We start from the raw sequence: 22,393 nt of genomic DNA, 5'->3' as shown, positions 1-22,393 counted from the left end.
CCTTCTATCTATTTCCCTGGGGGAGAGTAATGCTGCATGTATAGTTATTGCTTGGGTGTCAATTCATAAAACTGGTTGAGTTTCACCTCAAAAACTATGGATAAAAAGCATAAAGGAGAGGAGGAAAAGGAGTATAGAATGGGGCAGGGAGTAGAGGTATCCTCAAAGAAAAATAACAGTAATAAAAGCTGTGATAACAATCATTCTAATGATTCCAAAAGCAGGTTTATGTGTTTAATGCTTTACTGTTTAACAAATGCTTTCATCGACATCATTCAATTTTGATTTTGATGATATGAAGTAGATGAGAGAATTGTTTATTCACTTCACACATAAGATTTATGAAGAGTCTGTGCCAGGTCACATCACTGGTAAGAAAGTAGGAACCTGAAACTAGGTGCTAGCTGTTCATCCCACCGACACTGTTTTGCTCTAACAATGTCTTGAGGGCCAAGGAGACTTTTGAGCCCTTTTGGGAATTGGTTTAGCAGGTCAGCTTTCCTCAACTACTCAAGGTCTTGTTGACATCAGGAAATACTTAAATACTCTGACAACCCAAGGCCTCATCTTACCAGTTCTCAGGAGCCCCTGCTCTCATTTTCTCTGTTAGAACTGGCTTCTTCCCACTCAGTCCTCAGGCAGAGAATAGTTGGGGAAGGGGTAGAGCAGGGAGAAAGGGAGTGTCAGGCAGAGAGTTAGTCCAAGCTCTCTCCTGGGTATTAAACATTTAAGCTTTGGGTCTCATCTCCTCAACCCAAATGCTCCCAGAAATATGATTTTGTGTTTGCTTTCCATGATGTTGCCTGTGTCTGAGCTGCATCTAAAATTTGGCCACTAGAACAATGACCTCATTTCATTTTTTCCTTGAGTGGGGTGAGGACCTGGAGCTCATTTTTAACCACCCTTCTATGAAACCATGGTAGGTCACATATGTCACTTAAGGGGCTCCATAAAAGTCAGAAAGCTCCAAAATTATTTCATCTATGTGATCCATTGTCCCCAGTATTCATCATGACTCTTTGGTTACATCTTTGCTCCCTGATAAAATGCAATGCCCTCCCGCACCTTTTTTTTAATGTTTATTTATTTTGAGACACAGAGGGAGAAACAGAGTGTGACTGGAAGAGGGACAGAGAGAAGGGAAGACACAGAATCCAAAGCAGGTTCCAGGCTCTGAACTGTTAGCACAGAGCCTGACACAGGGCTCAAACTCATGAACTGCAAGATCATGACCTGAACCAAAGTTAGAAGCTTTACCAACTGAGCCACCGAGGCACCCCAATGCTCTTCCTCCAATCAGACTGTCATCAGTCGTCAGAGATAGACATTTTGGTATGAATGAGTGTTTCTTCTTAAAGCAGAGACTAATACAGGGAGAGGGGGAGAGAGACAGTCACTGAAATGGGCCCAGATGATGCAGGATTCAAGGCCAGCTGTACTTCCTATGATGCCTGGAGTCAAGGTCCACTTTCATGACCCCACCAGGCAAACCTGGTTTTGGACCATTCCACCTCCTTTCATATATCCTCAATTCCCTATTTGAGTTGAAAAGAGTCCCCTGTATTTACCTCTTCATTAACTCCCCCTATTCAGCTTCAACCTCTCAAGTTGGCGATTTTTAGTCTTTAGTTTTCTAAAGCTTTGGGAACTAGAAGAAAGAAAAAACAACCACAATTGAACATCTCATTGCCTCAGTTCCCCAGTTTTCTTGTTGGCAGGTTATAAACTGTTGCTACTGTAAGACATCTCTTCAGATTATACAAGCAGCAAGCAATAAAGGACTCGCGTTCCACTCTAGGCAAAGATTTTCCAATAGTTTTCTCATTTCCTCATTGTCCCTGCCCCCCCCCCCAAGCTGTCTTTAAATACTATGGAGCTTATTCTGTCACTGACCTTGTCTGATCAGATAGATTGTCAGCAACTGTAGTCTAATTGGAAAGCAAGTTGCTATGTAATTCTTGTCTCTTACGTCTTATATTTAAAAACACAATGATCTTAAAAGGGGGAAATTGCTTTTGGTAGGTGACAGAGGAAAATACACAAATTGTGCAACTAATATATTCAAATGAATTCTGAAATCTAAATCAGGATTTGATGTAATAAGTTGGTCCTAGAATTTCTACCAAAAGCACATTTGGTCAGAATGTTTTTTTTCCTCCAAATACTTATATTTTGGGGGGAAAAAAGGGAAAAACTGTATCATGGACAAGCAGGAAGGAGGTGGCTATTCATAGCTAAAAATTAGGACTGAGATATTTGAGGTCCTTAACACAAGGATGTTGCATTGTGTGCTTGAAAGTACATCAGATGGGATTTGGCAGCCCCAGGTTCTACTTCTCTGACTTGGTGTGTGGCCTTAGGTAAATCACCTAACCTTTCTGTACTTTCTCATTCTTTCCTTCTAAACAAGATAACAGCTTTTGCTTCTTTCACTAATTTAATCAACCAATGATCACTCGTTCAACATGAAACCCTGGAATCTGTTGCAATGAAAACAATATTACAATTTCCATTAGATTAAAAGCTCCTTGAAGGCAGAAATTGTATTCTCTTGAATATATCTGAAGATGAGGCCTGCAGACAAATTTTGAGATTTGGTGCCAAAAACACTTAAGCATTGTTAACACCTGTCCCCTCCAGCTCAATAGAATTGAAAGCACCCTGTATGTGATGTAGTAGGTTCAGTAGTATTTACAGTATGTCAGTGGCCACAGATTCAGCCCTCAGAATCCTATAGACAGAAGCACAGCCATTGTAACTACAAGTCCAACAATGATAAAATACTCTGATAAAGACACAAGGAGTGTTCAAGGAAAGCTCAGAGGAAGGCAATGTCTTAATTCCAAAGGATTGGAGAAGTCTTCCTTGGGGAAAACTGTAAAGGGTGGCCTTAAAACTGATATATTTCCTTCCGACTCTACTACTTAGTTGTGAAGGTAAAGTTTACTTTAATCAATGTAAGCAAAGGATTTCAAGTCCTAAAGATGTCATCTGTCGAATCAGCACACATTTGTGGAGTGCCTGCTGGGTGCAGAGGTGACAAACTATGAATATAACAAAGTCCTTGACCCCAAGGGATTTATAGTCACCAGACTAGACTCTAGTCTAATAGAGTAATGATAATAAATACTACTATAATACAAAATAATGATAATACTATTTAACACTTACTAAGCTTTAGATATTTAACATGTAATTGTTTAGTAATTAGTCCTCACAAAGTTTTTCAAGGTAAATACTATTGTCCTCATTTTAGATATGAGGAAACTGAAGCTCAGAATTTAAGTAACCTTGCCAGCTTCACACAGCTTATATGAGTCTGAGTACTTGTATGGGTCTATAGTACTCCCTCTGCTGCCTGGTCCTGGTTCCTAACATAGATACGCCCTTTCCTGGAAGTCAGTTAACCTTGACTTAATTTCTATAGCCCCAGCAAAAACTTTAAGTGGATGAATGAAAATGCACTCCTATTATCATAAAGAACATCTTAAACTAGACCAGCTCAGTTATTAATTACCCATGTAAATACAGCTTCCCATTCCTTTGTTACACTATGTGTTTGAGAAAAAAAGGAGAGGATGCATGTGTAGGACATGAAAATCTAGTAAATCTAGAAGATAACTACTCAAGTGCCTGTCTTCCTTCCTTTGCTGATCCTCTGAAATTCTCTTTTCAGGGATATTACAAAACAACACACATTCTCTAAAAGATTTTTTCCTAACAAGATCTTTGTTACCTGAAATTGTATTAGAAGGCAAATGTGTATTTCACAAATATACACATGAATAAGAGTACAGAAGAGCCCCCAGAAGCTGCTAAAGGGAGGAAGGAAATCTGGATTCTTTTATTCTGTTCTACAGCCAATGCCCTAGACCTCAACAGGAATAATTCCACCCTTATTTGCTTTGCCACTCTTCAAGCTTTGTTTAAACAAAAGTTTCCAGGGGCACCTGGGTGGCTCAGTCGGTTGAGCATCCGGCTTCAGCTCAGGTCATAATCTCACAGTTCGTGAGTTCGAACCCCACATTGGGCTCTGTGCTGACCGCTCAGGGCCTGGAGCCTGCTTCGGATTCTGTGTCTCCCTCTCTCTCTGCTCCTCCCCTGCTCACACTCTGTCTCTCTCTCAAAAATAATAAAGATTTTTTTTAAAGTTTAATAAAGGTTTCCAAAGCATAGAAAATATAGTAAATTAATATATACTAAACTAGTCTGATGATTCCCAACATCTTGCATGGCCTTAACTGCCTGAATCAAACTCATGTTGAAAGACCGTCCACTCTCCTCCTCACTTCCTAAAATGATGGCATTTTTCTCCAGGCAGTGGCAAAGTCTCATAAAATAGGAGTCTCTTTTTCAGGACTTCCTTTTTCCTGACCATACATGTCTCTTTGCTGTAAAAAATTGGGACACTTTTAGAACCAACGTGTGGCAAAGTCAGCTGTAGTGTGGGCTTTTAACTACCATTTGATGTGGGATGGGGAAATCTGCTCAGAAATTTACGTAAAATTAATGAAATACGTAGTTGGCAAAAAACGTGCCCCTGAATTTCTGAATTCAAAGAAATTCTGAAAATGTGGCAAAAGGCAGGATAGATATCAGTTTTCCATGTAGAATGCTTATGAGGGTGCTACTCTCGTGTATTTCAAAGAGGAAAACAAGGAAAACTTTCTCAAATTCAAAAGAGGCTAAATGTGAGTTCCTTCTTGTTCCTTCACTGCAGCCCATAAAGGAGGCACTTTTATGCCAAGAATAAGAGTTAATGAGGTGGAAAATAGTGGGGCATAAAAGGGAGAGTAATTATGAATTACAGAGTGAAAACAGAGACTGGAAGGAGGATGAAAGCCATTTAGGGAAGGGCAAATTACGTTATAGGTATGGGAAGGGTAGCGAAAAAGGCATAATAGATCCCCAGAGATAATTATTAAGGAAGTTTTTGGGGGTGCTGTGGGGTGACAAAAGTGAATGGAAAAGCCTGCAATAATTGTCTCTCTCTCTCTCTCTCTCTCTCTCTCTCTCTCTCTCTCTCTCTCTCTCTCTCACACACACACACACACACACACACACACACACACACATTTGGTGTTTCTCTTGGTAAAGAGGCTCCAGATATATGACAAGGAAGATTTCAACACTTGCTTACAGGGAGATCAATGGAGCCCTATTTAAGCTGATAATAAAACAAGAACTATGTCCAAAATAATGGCTCAGACTAAGGTTACCTTCTCCCCTTGTCCAGCTTTCAGGAAGAATGGCCCTTGCTGGCTACCCTGCTGCTGCTCCCTCATAGGGACTGCCCAGAGAGCTGCTTCTAGGAAACAGGTGCAGTGCCCTAAGAAGGATGGAGCCCTTCACCCAGCTTGTTAGAAATGGAAGTTGGCTGTCATGGAGGACTGCTGACGATGTGGCTGGCTGCCTTTTAATAACAGAATCACAGAAATAATTAAAATCACTGAATTCTAGGGCTAGAAGTTACCCACGAGATCATCTGGATCAACAGTATTGTTTTATAGATGAGGAACAAAGGCCCAGAGAAGGTAACTGATTTGACTCAAGCAGAGTGGTTAATTAGTGGCAGAGTCAAGATTAGAACCTAGGTTTCCTGACTCCAGTGAAGTAATAAAAATAATGGTAAGCAGCATAACCTTTGCATAACACTATGTACTTTTTCCTCCTGTATGAACATACATTATTCATGTGATCTTCAATAGCCCAACCAACTACAAAGAATTGAGTATGAAATGTACTGAGGTACAGAGGGCCTTAGCAATATCTTACTGAAGAAAATGGATCTCAAAGAACTCCAGTGATTTTCCAAAGTGATGAAGGACTTTATCTTACCCACTCAAGAGACCTTGCCTCATGCAGCTCCACATTGCTGGAGTCTAGAGAGTTGGAGGCTCAAATTTCTTAATTTGAACACCCTCTGAGGGTCTGTGTGCTAAAGGATTTAGTAGTCCCCATTTTTAAAAAGTTCTTCTTTCTACTTTTCTGTATGTTTTCTTTCATGACATAATTGAAAAATAAAATAAAAAGCCAAGGGACCATAAGGAAGGAGCAGCCACCTGCTCGCACAGTGAGAGGCCAAGCAACTCCATCAAAGGCAGTAAATATTGTATCATTAAGTTGAAGAGAGGTCTCTGGTAAATTAGGTCAGAGACTTAGTTTTGAGGGGGATTTTTTTCCAGTGTGGCCAACCAACACTCCTACATGACTCCTAATTCAACAGCCAACAAAAATTTAAACACTTACTGTATATACCCATTTTCACTAGGTGGTAGATGCACAACTCCTACTTGACCTGATGGAAAGAGCATTTGTTGGGCAAACACTAGATACCATGCAGGGTTCTAGAGTCTTAAGCATTAGAGTGAATAGATGGCAACAACAAATTCCAAAGTGTCAGGGACTTTAAGAACAAGGTTCTTTATTTCTCACCTAGTAGTCCCGGGTAGTGTTCCTCAGCACTTTACTTAGGATGTCAGGACAACAGCAGCTCATCCATCTTTAATTATGGCTTCCAAGCTTTCCGTGGGCATCTCCAGCCAAGTCAGATGAAAAGAAGTCAGAACATAGAGGAACACACATGAGGGGCTATGGGCCAGGCCTAAGGGTGCACAAATCACTTCTGCTCACATTCCCATGGAAGGAAACTGCTCCTCACAAGGCTACACCTAAACAGCAAAATGGCCAGAAAATGTAGTCTAGCTATGTACCCAAAAATAAGAAAAGAAAAACAGATTTTGGTAGACAGCTAGAAATCTCTTCCATGCCATGTATTATATCCATAATTCTCATAAAAAACCCCAAAGGTAGATATAATGATATCCACTGGATTAAGTAAGTTTCATGGGGGTTAGTTGACTTGTCTAAGGTCACATAACTGGCAATGATAAAGGTATATTTTTAACTCAGTCCTGTCTGGCTCCCAGGTCCACACTGCCTCTCATATGTGTACATGAACTAAGATAAATACAAGTCAGCATAGCCTTCGAAAAAGGTCATTAGTGAGAATACCCGTGTAGAGCATTTAACACTATGCCTGCTACACAAGTGTGTAATAAAAGTTAATTATTTCACCATCATTATTATTGCTGCAGCCTTGAGTTACACAGCTCAAACTTACACATGCCCCAAACCTACAGATAATTTATCATGGCTTGTGTGTCAGAAGTATCACCTACCTTCCCATCTCCCTTTCTTTGGCCTCTGCTGAAGCTGGAGGACTACAGCTAAGCCAAGTGACCCAAGTGATCCCTTCCCTTTCTTCTCTACACACAGTCTCCACTTCCTTATACCTTCACAATCCCTAGTCTTCTATCACTTAGAACTTAATTAAATTCCCATTTGAACAATTTCTGAGAGGCATACACAGAGGAATAAAAGAGTTGTCTACTTTTTGTAACTTCTAGCTCTAATATCATTCTACCTCTAGAAATCTCTTTCCCTTTCCCTCTTGCTCTTTCTCCTCCATTCTCTTTTTATCATCTTATCAATACTAATGGCTTTCCCAAACAACAGTCTTCATGGCTCCCAAGCAAAAGTACTATCTATCCTCCTGTATGCAGGCAGAGATAAACTCCTAGGGCATCACTTTTTACTCCACCTTTGTCTCAATAAGCCATTCCATTTTTATTTTCTTGAACATTATATACATAACCTTGGATTTACTCCAAAATTTTTAAGTCATTGGGACACTTAATTATTTTCAAAAAGAGGACTCATAACCCACATCAAACCACTCCTTAGTCATCACATGACTGTTAATAACTACTGGTCTACCTGAAATTACAAAGAATCATAATTACAATAATGATGGTTGGAAATGAAACGACATTTGCAAGAAACACTGAAAAAAGTAAATGAGAGGACTTAGGATCTGTTAAATGTTGAAGAAGAGTTAGAGGTAACCCCAATATTTAAAGCTTGGGTTGGTCTAGTGAACCAATAGGGATGATAGATACAGGTATTGGCTGGCATTATTAATTGGGGAGGAGAAGACAGTTGAGGGAAGAAAATAATAAACTTGTTCTAGACTAGATGCCTAGTCTAGAAGTGTATACTGAATATGTAGTAGAATATGGCTTTGGTAGTTGCAGACATGAACTTTGGTCTAAGAGAGAAACATATCCCAATAACCTGTGAAGTATCAACAGAGAGGTTATAACAGGGAAACCTCGAGGGATACCAACACAGAGCTTCAAAGATGCTGACACTGACAGGGCATGAAAGAAAATATGGTAGATGATGACAAAGAATAAAATGTATTGAATCCCTACTCTGTACTCTGCTCTTCATTGCTCTAATTTTGGGCAACCTTCCCACACTTTGCTCCACTTCTATTGACTTTGCACTCCCAACGTCTCATGCATGTTGATTCTCTCCAACTAAATTATTAATTCTCGGGAGACAGAGATGCTGGGTTTTTTTTTTTTTTTTTTTTACTGTCTTACACGCTCTACACTTACACAGAGAGAATGTACTAAAAAAGTACTTATATGATTCACTGCTTGAGACTTTATCTGTGAAAGGTGAATTTCCACGTTTATATATTGCCTTACAATGTAGCATGGAGGAATGGAGTAGTATTTAGTTGTTTTATAGGCATATCACTCCCAAAAGGATTTCTACTCTCCTGGATTTTAAAACAACAGAATTTTCTGAAGTGGAAATAGTTTTCCAACTCACTGTAAATATGGCCTACCTGATTTCTGCCATCCTTTTGAGGCCCCATGAGCATATCCAAGGTCAACTTTATTTACTGGCTCCGTGGTAGTGGGGAAATTACTGAACCTCTGTATGCTTCTTCTTCCTCTTGTTAGGATGAATAAGCAATTTAATAAATGTGAAGCACAGAAAAATTGGCAAATAAGTGCATAATAAATGTTAGCTATTATGACTGTGATTTTTAGTCCCTTTCCTCATCTGCTAAGGGAAGTGAGGGAAATACATTACTCCAAAATATAATTACTCAACATTTTAAATTAAGCAAAACTAAAAATGGATACAATACTTTGCTGCTGATGTATTTGAAAGTGAGCTGAATTCAATTGTCTCAGATAAAGTCACGGAGAGGGTTCTTTTTATTTGTCTCATTTTGGGGACATCCTTATAGAATCTTTAGCAAAGACTCACCTTGCCCAGAAGAAAAAAGCAGATGCAAAATTTCAGGAAAGGAAGGGGAGAGGAACCCTTTGGCAATGGCCTTACCACACATTGACTGCAAGTCCCATTCTATATTGATCCTCTCCCAAAGGGAACAATAGGATTTTCAGGTTATGACTTCAGTGACAGAGGCATCCTTATTGGGATGCCTTTGTGCACTGTCTACTCTCCTCTGATGGCCAATAGACCAGGATGGTGGGTCTCACTGTGGAAAAAACTCAGGGTGGCGTTTAGGGTAATGCTACATATTGCCTGGTTTAAGAATCTAATCTTTGAGAGAGAGTCCGGAAGATGGCGGCGTAGGAGGACGCGGGGCTCACAGCGCGTCCTGCCGATCACTTAGATTCCACCTACACCTGCCTAAAGAACCCAGAAAACCGCCAGAGGATTAGCAGAAGGGAGTCTCCGGAGTCAAGCGCAGACCAGAGGCCCACGGTAGAGGGTAGGAAGGGCGGCGAGGCGGTGCGCGCTCCACGGACTGGCGGGAGGGAGCCGGGGCGGAGGGGCGGCTCGCCGGCCAAGCAGAGCCCCCGAGTCTGGCTGGCAAAAGCGGAGGGGCCGGACAGACTGTGTTCCGACAGCAAGCGCAACTTAGCGTCTGGGAGGTCATAAGTTAACAGCTCTGCTCGGAAAGCGGGAAGGCTGGAGGACAAAGGGAGGGAGAGCTGCTGAGCCCCCTGACGGCAGAGCTCAGCTTGGCGGGGAACAAAGGCGCCAGCGCCATCTCCCCCGCCTATCCCCCAGCCAAAATCCCAAAGGGAACCAGTTCCTGCCAGGGAACTTGCTCGCTCCGCGCAAACACCCAACTCTGTGCTTCTGCGGAGCCAAACCTCCGGCAGCGGATCTGACTCCCTCCCGCTGCCACAGGGCTCCTCCTGAAGTGGATCACCTAAGGAGAAGCGAGCTAAGCCTGCCCCTCCAGCCCCCGTGCACCTTGCCTACCCACCCCAGCTAATACGCCAGATCCCCAGCAACACAAGCCTGGCAGTGTGCAAGTAGCCCAGACGGGACACGCCTCCCCACAGTGAATCCCGCCCCTACGAGAGGGGAAGAGAAGGCACACACCAGTCTGACTGTGGCCCCAGCGGTGGGCTGGGGGCAGACATCGGGTCGGACTGCGGCCCCGCCCACCAACTCCAGTTATACACCACAGCACAGGGGAAGTGCACTGCAGGTCCTCACCACGCCAGGGACTCTCCAAAATGACCAAACGGAAGAATTCCCCTCAGAAGAATCTCCAGGAAATAACAACAGCTAATGAACTGATCAAAAAGGATTTAAATAATATAACAGAAAGTGAATTTAGAATAATAGTCATAAAATTAATCGCTGGGCTTGAAAACAGTATACAGGACAGCAGAGAATCTCTTGCCACAAAGATCGAGGGACTAAGGAACAGTCACGAGGAGTTGAAAAACTCTTTAAACGAATTGCAAAACAAAATGGAATCCACGATGGCTCGGCTTGAAGAGGCAGAGGAGAGAATAGGTGAACTAGAAGATAAAGTTATGGAGAAAGAGGAAGCTGAAAGAAAGAGAGATAAAAAAATCCAGGAGTATGAGGGGAAAATTAGAGAACTAAGTGATACACTAAAAAAAAATAATATACGCATAATTGGTATCCCAGAGGAGGAAGAGAGAGGGAAGGGTGCTGAAGGGGTACTTGAACAAATTATAGCTGAGAACTTCCCTGAACTGGGGAAGGAAAAAGGCATTGAAATCCAAGAGGCACAGAGAACTCCCTTCAGACGTAACTTGAATCGATCTTCTGCACGACATATCATAGTGAAACTGGCAAAATACAAGGATAAAGAGAAAATTCTGAAAGCAGCAAGGGATAAACGTGCCCTCACATATAAAGGGAGACCTATAAGACTCGTGACTGATCTCTCCTTTGAAACTTGGCAGGCCAGAAAGGCTTGGCACGATATCTACAGTGTGCTAAACAGCAAAAATATGCAGCCGAGAATCCTTTATCCAGCAAGTCTGTCATTTAGAATAGAAGGAGAGATAAAGGTCTTCCCAAACAAACAAAAACTGAAGGAATTTGTCACCACGAAACCAGCCCTACAAGAGATCCTAAGGGGGATCCTGTGAGACAAAGTACCAGAGACATCACTACAAGCATAAAACATACAGACATCACAATGACTCTAAACCCATATCTTTCTATAATAACACTGAATGTAAATGGATTAAATGCGCCAACTAAAAGACATAGGGTATCAGAATGGATAAAAAAACAAGACCCATCTATTTGCTGTCTACAAGAGACTCATTTTAGATCTGAGGACACCTTTAGATTGAAAGTGAGGGGATGGAGAACTATTTATCATGCTCCTGGAAGCCAAAAGAAAGCTGGAGTAGCCATACTTATATCAGACAAACTAGACTTTAAATTAAAGGCTGTAACAAGAGATGAAGAAGGGCATTATATAATAATCACAGGGTCTATCCACCAGGAAGAGCTAACTATTATAAATGTCTATGCGCCAAATACCCGAGCCCCCAGATATATAAAACAATTACTCATAAACATAAGCAACCTTATTGATAAGAATGTGGTCATTGCAGGGGACTTTAACACCCCACTTACAGAAATGGATAGATCATCTAGACACACAGTCAATAAAGAAACAAGGGCCCTGAATGATACATTGGATCAGATGGACTTGACAGATATATTTAGAACTCTGCATCCCAAAGCAACAGAATATACTTTCTTCTCGAGTGCACATGGAACATTCTCCAAGATAGATCATATACTGGGTCACAAAACAGCCCTTCATAAGTTTACAAGAATTGAAATTATACCATGCATACTTTCAGACCACAATGCTATGAAGCTTGAAATCAACCACAGGAAAAAGTCTGGAAAACCTCCAAAAGCATGGAGGTTAAAGAACACCCTACTAACGAATGAGTGGGTCAACCAGGCAATTAGAGAAGAAATTAAAACATATATGGAAACAAACGAAAATGAAAATACAACAATCCAAACGCTTTGGGATGCAGCGAAGGCAGTCCTGAGAGGAAAATACATTGCAATCCAGGCCTATCTCAAGAAACAAGAAAAATCCCAAATACAAAATCTAACAGCACACCTAAAGGAAATAGAAGCAGAACAGCAAAGGCAGCCTAAACCCAGCAGAAGAAGAGAAATAATAAAGATCAGAGCAGAAATAAACAATATAGAATCTAAAAAAACTGTAGAGCAGATCAACGAAACCAAGAGTTGGTTTTTTGAAAAAATAAACAAAATTGACAAACCTCTAGCCAGGCTTCTCAAAAAGAAAAGGGAGATGACCCAAATAGATAAAATCATGAATGAAAATGGAATGATTACAACCAATCCCTCAGAGATACAAACAATTATCAGGGAATACTATGAAAAATTATATGCCAGCAAATTGGACAACCTGGAAGAAATGGACAAATTTCTAAACACCCACACTCTTCCAAAACTCAATCAGGAGGAAATAGAAAGCTTGAACAGACCCATAACCAGCGAAGAAATCGAATCGGTTATCAAAAATCTCCCAACAAATAAGAGTCCAGGACCAGATGGCTTCCCAGGGGAGTTCTACCAGACATTTAAAGCAGAGATAATACCTATCCTTCTCAAGCTATTCCAAGAAATAGAAAGGGAAGGAAAACTTCCAGACTCATTCTATGAAGCCAGTATTACTTTGATTCCTAAACCAGACAGAGACCCAGTAAAAAAAGAGAACTACAGGCCAATATCCCTGATGAATATGGATGCAAAAATTCTTAATAAGATACTAGCAAATCGAATTCAACAGCATATAAAAAGAATTATTCACCATGATCAAGTGGGATTCATTCCTGGGATGCAGGGCTGGTTCAACATTCGCAAATCGATCAACGTGATACATCACATTAACAAAAAAAAAAGAGAAGAACCATATGATCCTGTCAATCGATGCAGAAAAGGCCTTTGACAAAATCCAGCACCCTTTCTTAATAAAAACCCTTGAGAAAGTCGGGATAGAAGGAACATACTTAAAGATCATAAAGGCCATTTATGAAAAGCCCACAGCTAACATCATCCTCAACGGGGAAAAACTGAGAGCTTTTTCCCTGAGATCAGGAACACGACAGGGATGCCCACTGTCACCGCTGCTGTTCAATATAGTGCTGGAAGTTCTAGCATCAGCAATCAGACAACAAAAGGAAATCAAAGGCATCAAAATTGGCAAAGATGAAGTCAAGCTTTCGCTTTTTGCAGATGACATGATATTATACATGGAAAATCCGATAGACTCCACCAAAAGTCTGCTAGAACTGATACATGAATTCAGCAAAGTTGCAGGATACAAAATCAATGTGCAGAAATCAGTTGCATTCTTATACACTAACAATGAAGCAACAGAAAGACAAATGAAGAAACTGATCCCATTCACAATTGCACCAAGAAGCATAAAATACCTAGGAATAAATCTAACCAAAGATGTAAAAGATCTGTATGCTGAAAACTATAGAAAGCTTATGCAGGTAATTGAAGAAGATATAAAGAAATGGAAAGACATTCCCTGCTCATGGATTGGAAGAATAAATATTGTCAAAATGTCAATACTACCCAAAGCTATCTACACATTCAATGCAATCCCAATCAAAATTGCACCAGCATTCTTCTCGAAACTAGAACAAGCAATCCTAAAATTCATATGGAACCACAAAAGGCCCCGAATAGCCAAAGTAATTTTGAAGAAGAAGACCAAAGCAGGAGGCATCACAATCCCAGACTTTAGCCTCTACTACAAAGCTGTCATCATCAAGACAGCATGGTATTGGCATAAAAACAGACACATAGACCAATGGAATAGAATAGAAACCCCAGAACTAGACCCACAAACGTATGGCCAACTCATCTTTGACAAAGCAGGAAAGAACATCCAATGGAAAAAAGACAGTCTCTTTAACAAATGGTGCTGGGAGAACTGGACAGCAACATGCAGAAGGTTGAAACTAGACCACTTTCTCACACCATTCACAAAAATAAACTCAAAATGGATAAAGGACCTGAATGTGAGACAGAAAACCATCAAAACCTTAGAGGAGAAAGCAGGAAAAGACCTCTCTGACCTCAGCCGTAGCAATCTCTTACTCGGCACATCCCCAAAGGCAAGGGAATTAAAAGCAAAAGTGAATTACTGGGACCTTATGAAGATAAAAAGCTTCTGCACAGCAAAGGAAACAACCAACAAAACTAAAAGGCAACCAACGGAATGGGAAAAGATATTTGCAAATGACACATCGGACAAAGGGCTAGTATCCAAAATCTATAAAGAGCTCATCAAACTCCACACCCGAAAAACAAATAACCCAGTGAAGAAATGGGCAGAAAACATGAATAGACACTTCTCTAAAGAAGACATCCGGATGGCCAACAGGCACATGAAAAGATGTTCAACGTCGCTCCTTATCAGGGAAATACAAATCAAAACCACACTCAGATACCACCTCACGCCAGTCAGAGTGGCCAAAATGAAGAAATCAGGAGACTATAGATGCTGGAGAGGATGTGGAGAAACAGGAACCCTCTTGCACTGTTGGTGGGAATGCAAATTGGTGCAGCCGCTCTGGAAAGCAGTGTGGAGGTTCCTCAGAAAATTAAAAATAGACCTACCCTATGACCCAGCAATAGCACTGCTAGGAATTTATCCAAGGGATACAGGAGTACTGATGCATAGGGGCACCTGTACCCCAATGTTTATAGCGGCACTCTCAACAATAGCCAAATTATGGAAAGAGCCTAAATGTCCATCAACTGATGAATGGATAAAGAAATTGTGGTTTATATACACAATGGAATACTACGTGGCAATGAGAAAAAATGAAATATGGCCTTTTGTAGCAACATGGATGGAACTGGAGAGTGTGATGCTAAGTGAAATAAGCCATACAGAGAAAGACAGATACCATATGGTTTCACTCTTATGTGGATCCTGAGAAACATAACAGAAACCCATGGGGGAGGGGAAGGAAAAAAAAAAAAAAAAAGAGGTTAGAGTGGGAGAGAGCCAAAGCATTAGAGACTGTTAAAAACTGAGAACAAACTGAGGGTTATTGGGGGGTGGGAGGGAGGGCAGGGTGGGTGATGGGTATCGAGGAGGGCACCTTTTGGGATGAGCACTGGGTGTTGTATGGAAACAAATTTGACAGTAAATTTCATATATTAAAAAATAAAAAAATAAAAAAATAAAAAAAAAAAAAAGAATCTAATCTTTAAATGGGGTTAAGGGTACTGTTCCTAGGACTTTTGCTAGCATCATTTTCTCCAGCACAGTGGCTGGCTAGCTTATTATTTCCCACCTTCAGAGGAATTCAGGTCTAAACTCCCCAAGAAGGTAGGCTGTCAAGCCGGCTGTCTGGCAGGCATGGTGATATCTGGAGTTGACCATGTAATGAACATTGTGCTTTCACACATACCATCTGATTAGTCTCTTTAACAGTCCTGTGTGGTAGTTATTATTCCCATTTTACAAACAAGGGAACTGAAGCTCAGTGAGACTCCTTAACTTGTCCATAGTTATACAACTAGTAAGAAATAGAGGCAGGATTCAAACTCAGGTCTCTATGGTAGTCTCTGGATCTGATCTTCAGGGAATTCTAAATGAGAGCTTTAATTGTGTGTTTGGAGAGCATTATGAAATTTTCTGAAATGTATTTTCATTAGAATTTTCACCTGTCCTGTTCTGTACTTTTTTTAATCATATAGCACAGTTCCAGAAGACTATAGAGAGTAGATGAGTAGACATAGGATATAAATACAGAAAACATGTGTGTGTAAAAAATATATTTTTTTACACACACACACATATATATGTATATGTGTGTGCATGTTTTATTATGTATAACCATATACATTTACTTCATATATAAGTATAATGTATGTACTATATATAAAAGTATATTATTCATACATCTGCAGCTATATTCAAATACAACATGCCAACAATCCATTTTATTTTTTCCACCAACACAGATATAACCCATCAAATAAAGATAGCACTCAGTTAAAAGAAAGCCTAGAATACTAGACTTACTTACAGATGATTTCTAAATCAGGACCCACTTTATTCATCTTTTAGATCCCCAGCACCTAGCCTAGTGCCTTAAACACAAAAGCTGCTTAATCAAAATCCGTTGAACATTTGTTGAATTCATTCTTAACTCCTTTAAATATTCACTCCAAGGTTTTGCTAAACAAGAAGCTTCCTTCCTGTGCTAATACACAATTTGATTTGTAAATACTCTGTTTACTCCAAGTTTTCAAGAACACAGCTTTATTGCGCAAGAGCCAAGGTAGAAAATCTTTTATAATCTTTAAAAGGTAATTCATTCATTCAGCAAACATTTTGTTGGGAGCAGGAATACTAAGATAAAAGGCAGTGTCATTGTCCTCTTTGCCTAGTGAAGGAGACAAACCAGTGCAAACCCAACACAGTATGTAAGGGCTATTACAGAGTATATATGTATGAATCCTAGACCACAAGGACTCAGGGAAGGAAAACTGTCAACTGAATTTAGTCTGAGGTTATTAAAAACAGAAGAAATTTGATTTGGTGAATATTAAAAATACTTTAGTGCAATTGAGTTCCCTAATGTGCTTAGTTAAGGAGGGGTACTTTGGATATATTAGAGGAAAATGCTCTGTGAAAAGTCAGGAGAGGAGGGAAAAGATGAGGAAGATCCAACTGGAAAATATCTCCTATGTTGGGGAGAGGAAAAAAAAACAGCAAAGGAGGCTCTATTGGTATCTGATTTATTGTTACGGGATGTAACCAGAATGTAATAGATGCCATTGACATTCTAGTGAGACTTATAACTTTTGGTGACCGTTTTTAGTTCTTCCTTATCCTGTAAAACCAGAGCAACTCTGCTCTGAATCAGACAGTCCCAGAATTTGGCAAATGAGTATCAGATGAAATGGTGGACAAATTAATACCTGTCTACAATAGTTTGAAATTTTATGCTAGACCTAGCTGAATTCTACATGCTCATTCAGTCCCTAAAGTCCTTCCTACTGAATACCCCAGCCCCTCCATCAAGTGCACCTGCATATAAAAACCACTCCATTGACCAGAAGAATGTAATACTGGAGTAGAATTTGTGGCTCGGAAATTCACTCCAAAGAGAATGCCCTGAAAACCCCCAGTATCTCATGCAAGCACATCTCCCCTTCCTTTAAGGAAACATGGAATTTCACTCACAGAAGAGACCTTAAAAGTCATCCTCTCCAACCCCCATAGAGTCATACCAGTCATCTCCCATGTTTTCTCCTCTATGGGTGTTTGCCAACTCAAGGACTTCATCTTGGAGCTCTGCTGAAGGAGCTGGAAAATACCTTTAGCTGGAGCTAAAGACATCCAAAAGCTATTAGTACAGCAGACTAAATATATGTGTCCCTTAAATGATGTGTATTAAATGTAAAAATCCCTGGGACAAAAGCCTAACTCACAGACCAGCTAGCCTTGGTTGCCATTTACCCAGTTTGGTCACGCTGCCTACAGAAAAGGTGTGAAAGAATACTTAAGACAATTGTCATGTCCTTCACAGTTTTGCAGATGCCCATTTCCGGACCTGAAGACTATTTTTCCTCCATCTACCCATCCATCCTTTTAACATTTATTGAGTCCCTATTACATGCAAACTTGCCACTAGATGCTAGAGACAGATGAATAAGATAGGATCAGAAATTCAAAGCCAAGTCAGGGAATTAGACAATAACCACACCTCCCGACCAAAAAAAAAAAAAAAAAAAAAAAAAAAGCAATGACAAAACAATATATTTCCTTTAACTGAGAAATCAAAGAAGTCTTGTGAGAACTAGAAGGTAGGAAAACTTCAGTGAGAGAGAAAAAGGAGGCTTTCCAAAGGAGATAGAGGGTTTTGAAAATCAAGTGACTCATTCCTCTTGAGCTGATTTAATTGAACTCCTCTATCAAGCTTTTCACATCCAACCACTTGTGTGATGTGGAGAAAGGTCTGCTGGAGTGTTACTACCATTCTTCTAAAGAGTCTAGCAGTCAAAACCAGAACCACCCCCTAATACTGGAGGTATTAGAAATTAGAACCTCAGGCCCTACTCAAGGTCTTCCCATGGAGAAGCATTTGCACAAGATCCCCAGATAATTCTTATGTGCATGAACAACTGAGATGCACTATCCTAGAAGATGAGTGGAGCCTCATCTCAGGAAGTAAGCTTTCCACAGGGTCTCAGGATCTCTCACCCAAAAAGGCCTGCATTCAGTGTCTGCACTGAACATATCCTAAACTTTTTGATCCCAGAATCTCTTTAAACTCTTAACAGTTTTTAAAGACAGCAAATAGATTTTGTTTATGTGGGTTATAGCTACCAATATTTACCATACTAGAAGTTAAAACTGGGAAACATTTTATTTGACAGTCCATTCTAAAACAATAATAAATTCCTACATGTTAACATAAATAATCGTTGTTATACAAAATAACCATCTTTTCAAACAAATATTAGTGAGTAGAGTACCATGGTCTTACATATTTGCAAACATTTTTAACATCTGGCTTAACAGAAGACAGATGGAGTCTCATATCTGCTTCTGCATTATAGCGGTTGCCATAATACACATTGAGTAACCCCTGGACTCCACTGTGTTCTCAAAGAGTGAAAGTGGAAAAATTTTTATTTTAGAATTATTATGAAAATAGTTTTGACCATACAGACCACCAGTCCACACTTTGAGAACAGCTAATCTATCACATTCTTAGAGCTCCCCTGTCTTCACAAAACCTTTACCTATTGCCCCTAAGAAAATGCCGTATCTGGAACTGTGCCAACTGCAATGATTTGTCACAATTGCAAAGAAAATTCTTAACTGCATCTACTGAGACAAAGAATGGTTTCTTAATTATATAAGTTCTTTGGATGTAAAGATTCCACATCCTCCCTTCAAAGACAAGTTTAATGATCCTCACAATTGTGTATTATCTTAGCCAAGCCAGGCAAGTTTTGTTAAACCTCACTGGAGATAGCATTGGCTGTTTTCACTCTACTTTACATAGGTACATTAAAAATGAAGGGAGGCTATGCATAATAAAAAATACTGTCAATTATCAATAGTAAATAAATGTTCATTATATATTTTCCACAGCAGCTCTTGCTACACATTTAACATCTGAAATGTTGTGAGTTTTTGTTTAAATTTTCTTACTTATGAAAAACTACCTGCTGCCTTCTCTGTTTTATTCCTGCTTCCATGTTCTATCTCTGGTTTATCTTGCTACTATTTTGCCTCATTATCTCTCATTATCTCATGCTCCAAGAACCTTACTTGTCTAATTTATTGCCTCAGTAGCCAAGGGAAAATTGGTCCTACTTGCTCCTGAAGCAGACTAAGACAAAATTCACAGATCTAAAGGAGACCTTAATGATCAACTAGTCCAGCAATTCTCCATCTTTCATGCATAAGAGAATCACCATTGCTTGGAGAATTAAAAGGAAAAGAAAAAGAAAAAACCAGACAACCAGACACACACACACACACACACACACACACACACACACACACACACAATGCCATAGTCCCACCCCAGATTAAATAAATCCAGCTTTCTGGGGTGGACTCAGACTCTGGTCCACCAAAAGATTCTACCATGTGGCCAGAGTTGAGAAACTCTGATATAGTCCAACTCTTCCTTTTACAGATAGGAGGCCGGGATGGCCAAGACGGAAAAGATCCTTACTTAGAATCACCAGGAAAGAACTAGGATTTGAATACCACCTTCTGGGCAAATAACAGGACAAGACTCTTCTATTAGTTATTTAATTCAGAGTTCTCAGAAACAAACAGTTTACTCCCCTTCCTTTGCATGTAAGTCATTTTTCAAATAACTTTATTAATGTATGTTTATACACAATAAAATAGATGCGCCTGTTTTAATTTTAAAGTTTAACAAGTTAGGTAAGTATATACACTCATGTTACTACTTCCCCAGCCTTGAATAGGACATTTCCATAACTTCCCAGGAAGTTTCCCCTTGCCTCTACCCTGTCAGCAATCTCCTTCCCAGGCCCCAAGTTACAATTACTCCAATTTCTGCCACTATAGATTAGTTTTGCCTGTTTTAGAGCCTCATACAAATAGAATTATACAGTATGCATTCTTTTATTCAGCATAATTGTTTAAAGATTCAACCATGTTGTAGCCACAGTTTGTTCCATTTTATTAGTGAGCAGTATTTCATCACATGGATATTCCATATTTCATCCATTGGGTTGTTCCCAGTTTGGGGCTATTACAAATAAAATGTATAAAATGCCTTTGAGAAGGCATACATTTTTATTTATCTAGAGTAAATATACAGGAATGGAAATCCTGGGCTTAGAGTGGCCTGGGAGGCAAAATGTGTAAAACAAAGTGTTCCAGGGTGGCTCAGTTGATTAAGCAGTCCACTCTTGGTTTTGGCTCAGGCCATGATCTCACCATGCTGAGATCAAGCCCCATGTCAGGCTCTGTGCTCACAACCTGGGGCCTGCTTGGGATTCTCTCTCTCTCTCTCTCTCTCTCTCTCTCTCTGCCCCTCCTCTGTTCTCTCTCTCAGTCAGTAAATAAACCCTAAAAAAAAAAGTGTTGTAGCCCTGCAATCAGTCAGAGGTAGCCTAGCATACCTGCATATTAGTGGGGCTGTTTATTAACATGGAGGTCAATGTAGTTTACAGGCGTGTCAAAAGGATTAGAGAGAATGTATATAGAGTAGCTGATAAAGATACCAAATAAATTATAATAAAAATAACTAGAGACAGAACTAGGCTGGACTGGAACAAGATCCCTGAATTTCTCAGTGATGTATTTTTCCACTGCTGCATACTGTTCACCTTCCCCCAACCCTCATCCAGCCAAAGGCTCTCCCTGCCCCTCTCCAACCCACACCCTCTCCTGTCTTTGAAGTGAAGGCTATAAAATATGAACTACCTTCTGAAATAATTTAGAAATGCTCTTTGGTTTGTTCATTCTAACAGTTTTTAGTTCTCTTTGAGGGACAGACAGATGGAAGGGAGGGAGAAAATCCAAATAAGGGAACTCTCAGCACATGAATTCAGACAAGGAAAAATATCTACCTTCTAGGCAATATCAGGCTGAGATATTATCATGTGTGGTCAGCCAAATCTACTGGAAGCAGTAAGTGGACCTGCAAATCATTTTTGGAAGATATGGCCCCATTTGGATTTATCTAGTTCTTCCTCCCTGACTTATCCTTTCCCTGTGCAACTCTTTCACTCAGCTCCCTTAAATGTTCAAATTAACATCTTTTTCCAGGTTTACCACCCCTTTCCTACTCCTCTTCATTCCTGTACCTCCCAGCACTCCTTCCACTTGCAGGACAGAGGAGCAAAATAAACCGCCAATAGCCAACATGTTCTATTACACACACACACACACACACAAACACACCACCTTTATCTATGTTCAACTGTAAAAATTGTGAATACTTAAGTTTACCAAGTGAATCATCAAAGATGCTATCATAGAATAAGAAGGCTATTTTTCTCCCACAAAATGTCTCCTTACTCACAGGGGCTTGTGAAACGTGACCCACCACCACTGAGTTGACAAGCTCCAGATGTCACCAGCTCCCCTCACTGAGATGGCTACTGTTCACAATCACACCTGTCCTGTAAGACTTTCTCCCTGCTCGGTCTTCCAGGATTTGCCTGATCAAGAGCCTTTCCAGAGCTCTTCAGCTAAATCCTGGGCCAGCAGACAGTGCTTCTGCCTCAGCCAATTTGAATGCATGCTGCCTATGAGATTTCCTGAGACACTCTCAGCTGCTGCATTAAAACTGCATGAGCCTTCCTCTGAAGGCCTAATAATAGCATGTTTCATCTGTGAACCACTTTATAAACATTAAGTGATTAAGCCACCCTCTATCTTCTCAAGCTCTGGGCTTTGGCATAGTGGACTTCACTCTCTACTGCCCTCAAATTACTCCATCAAGAAAAAAAAACCTGAGACCTGAAAGGTCTTCTCTGCATATTTTAGGTAACAAAAGACCTTGGAGTAAGGACCGTTACTTGGGTAATGATATGGAGAAGAGAGGGATTTAAAGCCACGCTCCTTTGAGACTGAATTGAGGCTCTCATCTCCCAATGTTAGATTAGCAGAGAGAAGAACTTGACTCCATGGTCTAGAGCAACATCTATAGCCCCATGGTGCCAAAGCCAGCCC

General features: G+C 40.3%; 1 protein-coding gene across 3 annotated transcripts in view; it reads left to right on the top strand.

Moving 5' to 3' along the window:
* FSHR (follicle stimulating hormone receptor) overlaps positions 1-22,393 on the top strand; it is a 176,818-nt gene that overhangs the window by 102,446 nt on the left and 51,979 nt on the right. The gene's annotated exons all lie outside the window — the stretch shown is intronic.

This window comes from Panthera leo, chromosome A3 (assembly GCF_018350215.1).
Source record: "Panthera leo isolate Ple1 chromosome A3, P.leo_Ple1_pat1.1, whole genome shotgun sequence".
NCBI lineage: Eukaryota > Metazoa > Chordata > Mammalia > Carnivora > Felidae > Panthera > Panthera leo.
The sequence above is the reverse complement of the archived record's forward strand: the minus strand, read 5'-3'. Positions and strand labels throughout refer to the sequence as shown.